This window comes from Sminthopsis crassicaudata, chromosome 2 (assembly GCF_048593235.1).
Source record: "Sminthopsis crassicaudata isolate SCR6 chromosome 2, ASM4859323v1, whole genome shotgun sequence".
NCBI classification, from domain to species: Eukaryota; Metazoa; Chordata; class Mammalia; order Dasyuromorphia; family Dasyuridae; genus Sminthopsis; species Sminthopsis crassicaudata.
The window spans coordinates 204,653,444-204,663,918 of record NC_133618.1 but is presented as its reverse complement, the minus strand read 5'-3'; positions in this window follow the sequence as shown (position 1 = coordinate 204,663,918).

Below are 10,475 nucleotides of genomic sequence, written 5' to 3'. Positions count from 1 at the left end.
TAAAAAGTTTCTGTACAAACAATACTAATGCAAACAAGATTAGAAGGGAAGTAACAAATTGGGAAAATATTTTTAAAAGTAAAGGTTCTGACAAATGTCTGATTTCCAAAATATATAGAGAATTGACCCTGATTTATAGGAAACCAAACCATTCTCCAATTGATAAATGGTCAAGGGATATGAACAGACAATTCTCAGATGATGAAATTGAAACTATTTCCACTCATATGAAAGAGTGTTCCAAATCACTACTGATCAGAGAAATGCAAGTTAAGACAACTCTGAGATACCACTAAACACCTGTCAGATTGGCTAAGATGACAGGAACAAATAATGATGAATGTTGGAGGGGCTGTGGGAAAACTGGGACACTGATACATTGTTGGTGGAGTTGTGAAAGAATCCAGCCATTCTGGAGAGCAATTTGGAACTAAGCCCAAAAAGTTATCAAACTGTGCATACCCTTTGACCCAGCATTGCTGTTATTAGGATTATATCCTAAAGAAATACTAAGGAGCGGAAAGGGACCTGTATGTGCCAAAATGTTTGTGGCAGCTCTTTTTGTTGTAGCTAGAAACTGGAAGTTGAATGGATGCCCATCAATTGGAGAATGGGTAAATTATGGTATATGAAGGTTATGGAATATCATTGCTCTGTAAGAAATGACCAGCAGGAGGAATACAGAGAGGCTTGGAGAGACTTACATCAACTGATGCTGAGTGAAATGAGTAGAACAGAATATCGCTGTACACTTCAATGCTGTATGAAGAGGTATTCTGATGGAAGTGGATATCTTCAACATAAAGAAGATCCAACTCACTTCCAGTTGATCAATGATGGACAGAAATAACTACACCCAGAGAAGGAACACTGGGAAGTGAATGTAAATTGTTAGCACTACTGTCTATCTACCCAGGTTACTTATACCTTCGGAAGCTAATACTTTATGTGCAACAAGAAAATGGTATTTACACACATATATTGTATCTAGGTTATATTGTAACACATGTAAAATGTATGGGATTACCTGTCATTGGGGGGGAGGGAGTGGAGGGAAGGAGGGGATAATTTGGAAAAATGAATTAAAAAAATATATAAATAGTCTCTTCTAGGAGAGAGTTATGTGATGGGGGGCAGGTATCATTCCCCTTTAGAGTGTTATCTTCTGACTCTTTGCTGTTAACTTACTTGGGCTTGGATACCCACTCTTTTGCTTTGTAGACGGAATCAATAGTTCTCTTCAGCTTTTTAGTCATGGTTAAAAATCTTTTGGGGTCTGTCCTTGGGGTAAGAACTTTATTTATTTATTTCTTTACCAGCTTTCTCCCAGACCAGATCGATGCAGAGGCTCCTCTGTCTGAGCTAAGAGATAGCTCTGGGAGAGAGTTCCCCTCCACCTCCCTGGAAGTGCCTTGGAGGTGATTAGTACAATTGTGCTGTGAGGGTTGCCTAGTGAAGGACCCCACTGTGTGTCCTAGCGACTTCCCTGATGTTTAAGACTGAACAGTAAAGGGGACACAAAGCCCAGCCAATGCATCCCATGGGGTGTGAATATCAGCAGCTCATGGGAAAAGCCCCTACGCTCAAACTGGAAGTTTCTGCCTGAAAACCGCGGTCCCCATTTCAAAGGTTCCACTTCTCTGGGACTTTAGGGGCTGAGTTCTACAACCTCTGGCCAAACTGGCAGTATGTGGATTAGATATTGCCTCAGGCTGTGTCCTTACTGTATAGGCTCTTAACTACCCCAAGGTGGAGCCCGGACAGCAGAAAGTGGCTGCACAGCTGTGTGGAGATCTGTTAGGTCACTTTTGTATTGTGGTGGTTCTAGTATCTGGCTTTATATTTTAAAGTGGCTTTATTTCTCTTCTGAGCTGCTGTTTTATAAGCAGAGAAGAGCTAACAGCCTGTGCCAGATTCCTCTATCTCAGTGGCTTCTCTGATCCCAGAGTTCTCCCCAGCCCAATTGGCACAGTGTGCTAGCACCTAACCCTGTCTTTGCTGGCCTTTTTTCTTCCTCCCCTCAGAACTGACCTTTTCTGTTGAAATTCCAGATTCTTTTCAGCTGGTAAGTTGTACTTCCAATCCTTGTGGTTTCTATCAGTCCAGCGTTATTTTTGAGGCTGATTTTAACTAATTGGTAATGAGGGAAGAAGGGTGCTTACAGATTGGCATGTATCTTCTCCGCCATCTTGGCTCCGCCCCCCTCTGTAAAAACAATTTTTAAAATTATTTTTTTTAAAGTGAAAAAAGTATGCTTCCATCTATATTCAGATTCTACCAATTCTTTTGCTAGAGATGGATAGCATTTTTCATCATAAGTCCTTGAGGAGTGACCTGGATCACTGTATGCTGAGAATAGTTAAGTGATTCACAGTTGCTCAGCATACAGCATTGTTGTTAACTATATGCAATGTTCTTTTGATTCTGCTCATTTCACCTTTGCATCATTTCATGTAAGTCTTTCAAGGTAGAACCCGAATAATTTTTAACAAACACGTTTCCTCTCAGATTTCTCAGATTCTTTAAAGATTAGATTAAGCTGTACTTTTAATCAGAGAAAATAGGCACAATCCAAGTTTTTTTTTTTCCAGAGAAAGATGAAAAGGAAAATAAATTCCAAATTCCAAATTATCAATAAAACTTTAAATTCTCCAAAACATTTTATAAGAATCTACATAAACTTAATATCTGCTATACTCTATGCCTCTTCTGCAGAAATCGGGGATATCCATAAAGAAATACTAATATAGTTGTTGTTTGTCCAGATATGAAAGAAAATGAACATCAGAAATGGGGCCACAAAGTCTCAGCTTCAGACAAAAATGACTGAACAACAATAATATTTTCCATCCATTGTGCAAAATGCTTTACACATTTTGTCTCATTATTTTTGCAATAACTCTGGGAAGTAGGTACTATCATTAGCCCCATTTTACAACTGTAGAAACTGATACAAGCAGAATTTGAAAGAGGTGCCCAGGATTACACAGCTAGTATCTGAAACCATATTTGAATTCAAGATGTCCTGACTCCGGGTCCAGTGCTTTATCAACCATGCCATCTATTTATCTCTAGGTGGAGGTGGAAGGGTTGGAGAAGGTTTGTGGAAGGTCACAGATATTATTCATCACATCTAGGAGAGATATTCAGTATTCATTCATTCATTCATTCATTCATGTTTCCAACAAATAGGTATTAAGTACCATATTCTGAGAACTCTGAGCAAATAAAATTGAATAAAATGAGATCACTTTTTACTTGGTTATGGTGTTTCAAGGAAGAGAAACTTTGTACACAGATCCTTTGATGAACCCATTTTTTCCTTTAATATGAGTACTCAGTCTCCAAATATCTATAATACAAAACAGAGTGTGAAGGTAAAACAGAGAAGAATCTAGCAAGATCCTTATAAGTATACAGTGTAGAGAGAGATTACTTCCATCTTTGAGATGGGCATTTAAAGATCTGAATAATGATAATTTATATTTACATGGTCTTTTTATTGCAAAACCAGTAATACAGAGAGAGCAACAAGGATGAACCTCATTTTAATAGCATCTTAGTGTTTATAAAATGCTTTCCTTATAATAACTTCATAAGGTTAGTAGTGTGAAGATAATATTATCCCCATATTATTTGTAACAATGGTTAACTTAGAATAATTTACATTTCTCTGTGTGCTTTCAGAAAGAATTATCCTATTGTATTAAGGATTACATTTTCAATGAGAGCTCAGGAATGTGAATCTGACTTTATTGTTGGGAGGCAGAAACTTTTAATTCATACAATATGTAATTTTGGTAATATAAAAGATATCATTATGGCAAGGAGATTGTGTAAGTGAGTAAGCAGAAATTTAATCTGTGTTGTAGAGATGACAGGGAACACTGAGTTATGTAGCTGACCACCAATGGTTAATCAATTCTAAATAGATTCTACTATGTTTCAAGTAATGTGTTAAGCATTGAAGATACAAAAAAGAGGCATAAAACTGTCCTTATGTGTAATGTTCTCAGGTAGCTTTCTAGAAGGCCTTGGGACCAGCCTTGGTCTCAGCAGAATAATCACCACGAAAATAGTTAGGAATGAAGTCCACAGTTTGTGTCTTTCATAGTCTGATACAGTCTCCTCTGTCAGTCGGCTGGTCTGCAGTCTCCCTTTAGTGTAAGAGACAGGAGAGCCACCCCAAGGAAGGTCAAAGATAGAATGTCTGTGGCTGACTTTGTCCTCAATTTAAATACCCTATTACAATTACATCAATTGTAGAACTATTATATTGCCATGCTAAGTACTAAGTATATGTAAACTAGATAACCATTGTCTCATCAATTCCACTGAGTTAACACCTTGTTTCAAGTATACTTCTTTCAAGTATACATCTCCAAAGTTTTGCCTCTACATTTGTCCTCAAGGAGCTTATGATCTAATGGAGGAGATAACATGAAAACATATATATATATATATATATATATATATATATATATATATATATATATATATATATATATATATATATATAACAAGCTATATATAGTATAAGTAGGGGATAATTTATTCTGAAGATCCCTGACAAGGTAAGATATCAGTCAGACAATGATGTCCTATATTGAACTAAAATGCCAAGCATTCAGATTCTGTTGCAAAGAATACAATACTGTGGGGTTAGCCACATTGCTTGATTACCAAATATATGCTTGCAAAAAAGACTATTTTATGGAGAACTCACACAGGGCAAGTGCTCACATGGTGGTCAGAAAAAGCAACACAAGGATTCTCTCAAAATCTTTCTTAAGAACTTTAAAATTGATTTCATTGCATAGAAGACATTTGCACAGGGCTGTCTCACATGGCGTGCCCTCATCAGAGAAGTATGGTATTGTGCACTATGAGCAAAACATAATTGAAGTAGCTCAAAGACATGTGAGATGTACAAATTTAGAGAATTCATTCGAAATGTTTAATAGACTGTGTTCAACATAGTAGTATTTTGTATTTAATCCTAGAGACAGTAGGAAGTCACTGGAGTTTTTTTAGGAGTGGGAGAGGACATGGTCGGAATTGTATCTTGGAAAAAAAAAATCACATCAGAGACTGAATGGAGAATGAATTGGAATGAGGAGCTATTTGAGACAGATAAATCACCATCAGGCTATTGCAACAATCCTGACATGATCTGATAAGGACCTGCACCAGAGGGGTGACAGAGTCAGAGGAGAGAAGGAGATATGTTTGAGAGATGTTATAAAGGTGAAACCAACTGACCTTTGCAATGGCTTGAATATTGGTGGTGATGGTGGTGGTGGTGAGAGATAGTGAGAAATCCAGGATCACTACTAGATTGTGAGTCTGAGGGACTGAAAGGAATAATGTTGTCTTCTACAGTAATAAAAAGGGTGGGAGTGGGAAGGTTTTATTTTATTTTATTTTCTCAATAATATTTTGTTTTTCCAAATACCCACAAATATAATTTTTAATATTCATTTTTGTAAGCTTTTTGTATTCCACATTTTTCTCCCTCTCATCCTTAATTCCTTCCTCCCCAAGATAGCAAGCAATCTGATATAGGCTAAATATGTGCAATCCTTTTGAATATATTTCCTTATTTGTCATATTGTATAAGAAAAATCAGACCAACAGGAAAAACTCATGAGAAAGAAAAAGAAAAATAAAATCGTGAAAATATTATTTCAATCTATATTCAGTCTCCATAGTTCTCTCTTTGGATGCAGAAAGGCATTTTCCTCCCTAAATCTATTAGAATTTTCTTGAATCACTGAAGTTCTTGGAAGAGCCAAGTCCATCACAGTTGATTATCACAGGATCTTGCTATTATTGTGTACATGTTATTGATTCTGCTCATTTCACTCAGGATCAGTTTATATAAGTTTTTCCAAACTTTTCTGAAATTAGCCTTCTTGTATTTCTCACAGAACAATATTATTCCATTATTTTTCATCTACCATAATTTATTCAGCCATTCCCTAACTGATAGCATCCTCTCAATTTCAAATTCCTTGCTGCTACCAAAAGAACTGCTACTTTTTTTTCACTTGAGTCCTTTCCCTTCTTTTATAATCTCTTTAGGATACAGACCCAGTAATGCCATCACTGGATCAAAATGTATGTACAATTTTATAGTCCTTTGGGCTATAGTTCCAAATTGTTCTCCAGAATGGTTGGATCATTTCACAACTTTACCAGTAATGCATTAGTGTGTGGGGAGGATTAAGGGAAAAGATAATAAGTTCCATTTTGGATGCATTGAATTTAAGATGTCAACTGGATGTCCAATTTGAGATGACTGAAGGGCAATTGGAGATGTGAGATCACAGATTAGCCAAGAGTTTGGATCAAACTAGGTAGATTTGAGAATCATCAGCCTAGATATGGTAATTAAATCCATGGAAACTGGTGACATCATCAAGTAAAGTATTATTCAGAGAGGAAAAAAAAGGATAAAACCCCGAGAAATACCCATAGTTAGAGCCTGTGATCTGGAAAGGAATCCATCAAAAGGAAAAGAGCCAGATAGGTAGAAAGAGAACAAAGAGGGAATGGTGTCCTGAAAGAGTATACAGGTGGAGAGAATGATCAATAATGTCAGAGGCTCTGGAGATATAGAAGACAGTGGAGATTGAGAAGAGTAAAAGATTATTAGTGAATTTGGAGAGACCGTTTTTAATGGAATGATAAGTTGGAAGTCAGATTACAAAGGGGTAAAGAATAGAATAAGAGGAGAAAAAATAGAATCACTTATTGTAATTGACCCCTCAGAAAAATTTAGATTAAAAAAAAAAGGCAAAAGGATAATAATGTGAATGGAAAGATTAGCTAAGTGACAGTAGATAGAGCACTGGTCTTGAGTCAGAAGAATCATCTTCCTACGTTCAAATCTAACTTTAGACGTTTACTAGTATGACTGACTCTGAGCAAGCCACTTATGCCTGTTTCCCTTAGTTTCCTCATCTGTAAAATCAGTTAGAGAAGATAATGACAAACCACTCTAGTATTTTTGCTGAGAACACTGCAAACAGGATCACAAAGAGTCAAATATGATTGAATAACACAACAATGGAAGGGTTCAAGTGAGGGGTTTTTTCAGAATGAGAGAAACACAGGCACATTATTAGCAGACTTCCAAATGAGGTTAATGAGCAGGCCACTGGTCCAATGATGAAGATGTTATTCAGGGGACACACAGAATCTGTCAGTCATTCAATGTCACATGGAGGCTGCAGAAATCTATAGCAGAATGATAACTGGGAGAACTCTAAGTGGCCTCAGATAAATGGGAAATGGTGATCAGCTGGATCCTGACTTGTGAAGTAGCTAGCTTCTTAACAGTTCTCCAAATGGAAAAGAATTTTCATTTTTTCCATTTTGCAGGCAGTTTGCACAGGGTATACTCTAAAAGCAACATAGGAGGATCATCATTTGAGGAATAGGTAATGAAAATCTTTCTATTGTTTTATGTTTTCATTTTTTGTAACAGTTAAAATGCTTTTGTTGACCTTATGCTATCATTTGTCCTGGTTTCTGTTAATGAAATAATAACTCAATATTTATGTCTGACTGGAGTTTAAAAAATTTCCCAGTTTTCATTTGGGTGAGAATCTAGCAAGCCAAGGTGAATGATTTCCCAGATCGTACCTCTATAAACAGGAATGGACATTTTTGAGAGATTAGAGCTATCTGGTACAAAGGACATAGTAAATATAATAAAACCTGAAGTTCAAAACTGCCACAGATACTGTGTGATCCTGGACAATTACCTTCATTTGGTGTTTGATTCACTAATTATAAAATTATTACTTTACTTTTTCTGAGGATCAAATGACTAAATGTAGACAAAGCACATTGCAGATCTTAAAGTGTAATTTAAATATAAAGTATCATTATTGCTATAAAGATGGAAAAATTAAAGCACATTTAGTCAAATAATCTAGAGTCATATATTAGATTATTGTATTTGAAATGAGGAGATTGGAATGTGGCTCTGATATTCATTATCTGTGTGATTTTAAACAATTCATTCCTCTTTTCTATGCATTAGTTTTCTTACCTGTCAAAAATTATATCTTAGTAAACTTTTTATGGTCTCTCTGAATTTTCCCATAATTATTCAGTTAGAGATAGAGGCAACATTCAGACATATCTTTCAATACCAAGGCCAGCACTCAACCCATTACATTATATATTCCCATTTTATAAACTGAGCCTGTACAAGGTTGAATAACTTGACTACTATTAAACAGTAGATTTGAATATATAATCTATACCTCCTGAATCTAAGTTCAGTAAAATAGGTAGAATTGGGGAGCTACTAGGGTTTTTGGTTAGAGGAGCCCTCTTGGTTGACGAAACAATACGAGGAAATGTATATGATAAAGAAAGAACTGAGAGACAAAAGCCCTTTTCTGTTGTACAGAAATCACCCTCAGTAAAATTTAGTTAGAAAGTGTTCAGTAACTTTTACTTCAGATTTCAAGTATCTATTAGGGAATATCTTTTTGGAGTCAGAGAGGGCTCCCTTATGTCCTTCAAATGCCATATAATGTAGGGATAAGTTAGAGTAAACTGTCCCTAGGGATATAGTGGTGTTTATCAGCTGACTACCTAAAAATATGCCTGGAACATGCTTTTAAATTTAATCTATTGTTAACATTTTCTCCATCACTTTAGTATAGTCTATATATGAAACAATAAATCAAGCCTGAGGTGTAAGTGTCATTCTGCAAAATTTTTAAAATGTATTTTATTTTTAATTTGTGGAATAAAATAATTATTTCTATGACATAGTATAATAAGGTGATTGTACATCAATATGCAAATCTATTATGTACAACCTGCAATTCCTTTTAAATATGTAATAAAATTATCAGGAAAATTTCCTTTTTCCCCTTTTTTCTTTTTTCTTTTTCTTCATTTCCCCCCAGATGGCTACCATTAGACACAAATAGGTGTGTGTGTGTGTGTGTGTGTGTGTGTGTGTGTGTGTGTATGCAAAATTATTCTGATATTATTAACTCTGAAAATTTAATAGTTGTCACTACCCAATCCATATGAATTGGCCCCAGCCTATTTGTGCTTGGCTTATTTTCATGTCTAGACCTAGCCTAGGTGGTGTCTCTTTTGAACCCCAAGATCCCAAAGCTCTAACATATTAATTTTAACTAAATTAGTGTATGTTTGATGAGCTAGGTACCTTTCTCTTTTATTGAATAACTGTTGTAGAATAATCCCTGGCAATTGATTTGCATCATACAGTTGAGACAATGAAATTTAAAATAAATTAAAGCCACTTACACAACTGTGTGTATGAAATTAATATGGGGGATTTGAATATTTATGATGGTGAATCAGATTAAGCCGCTGAACTCCTTAGGAAAAAAATCTGCTATTAATGATGTGTGGCTCTCAGAAATAAGTTATCTAGTTTTTGTAGTATGCCTTGATTGAAACTAATCATATTTGTAAAGCTATAAAAAAGTTTATTAAACAGTGTGTGTGTGTGTGTGTGTGTGTGTGTGTGTGTGTGTGTGTGTGTGTGTGTGTAGAACATGGTTTTCTCCCTAAAATATTGTCATAATAGGTATTTTCTAAAAACTGTAATAGTTCTTATTTTAAATTTAAAAATATTTATGTAGTATAGTATTTATGGATTTCAAAACTTTGAGTCAAAGTTAAACATTTATATACAGTTTTTGAATCATTCAACTGAAAATGAAGAATTTTTAGTAAGTCTAGAGCCATTAAATGAATTATATTACTAGAAAGTTGAAGGATTCCCTTGATCCACCAGATCTTTTGAGAGCCCTTGATTTGGAATCACAAAAGACATGGGCTTGGGGTAGTTAGGTGGCACAGTGAATAGAGCACCATCTCTAGAGTCAGGAGGACCTGAGTTCAAATTTGACCTGAGATCTAACACTTCCTAACTGTGTGACCCTGGACGTTACCCCAATTGCCTCTCAAAACCGCCCCCAAAATAAAGACATGAGTCAAATTCAAACAATAATGCTTACTTATCATATGATTTTAAACTCTGAATTTCTGTTTTCTCATCTGCAAAATGAATTTGGGACTAATAATATTGTCTTCCTAGGATGCTTTAAGGAGAATACTTCCTTAAAATTAATATATATATATATATATATATGTATATATATATATATATATATATATATGTATACACACACACACACACACACACACACACACACACACACACACACACACACATATATATATATATATATATATATATATATATATATATATATATATATATATATATAAAGTGGAGGCAGTAAGTTTTCTCCAATATTCTTGATCTGTTTTTTTGGAAACATTTTCTCTCTTGACCTCTGCCTCCTGGCTTCATATACATACATACATATACATAAATATATATATATATATATATATATATATACATACATATGTGTATGTATATGTATATCAATATCACTGTA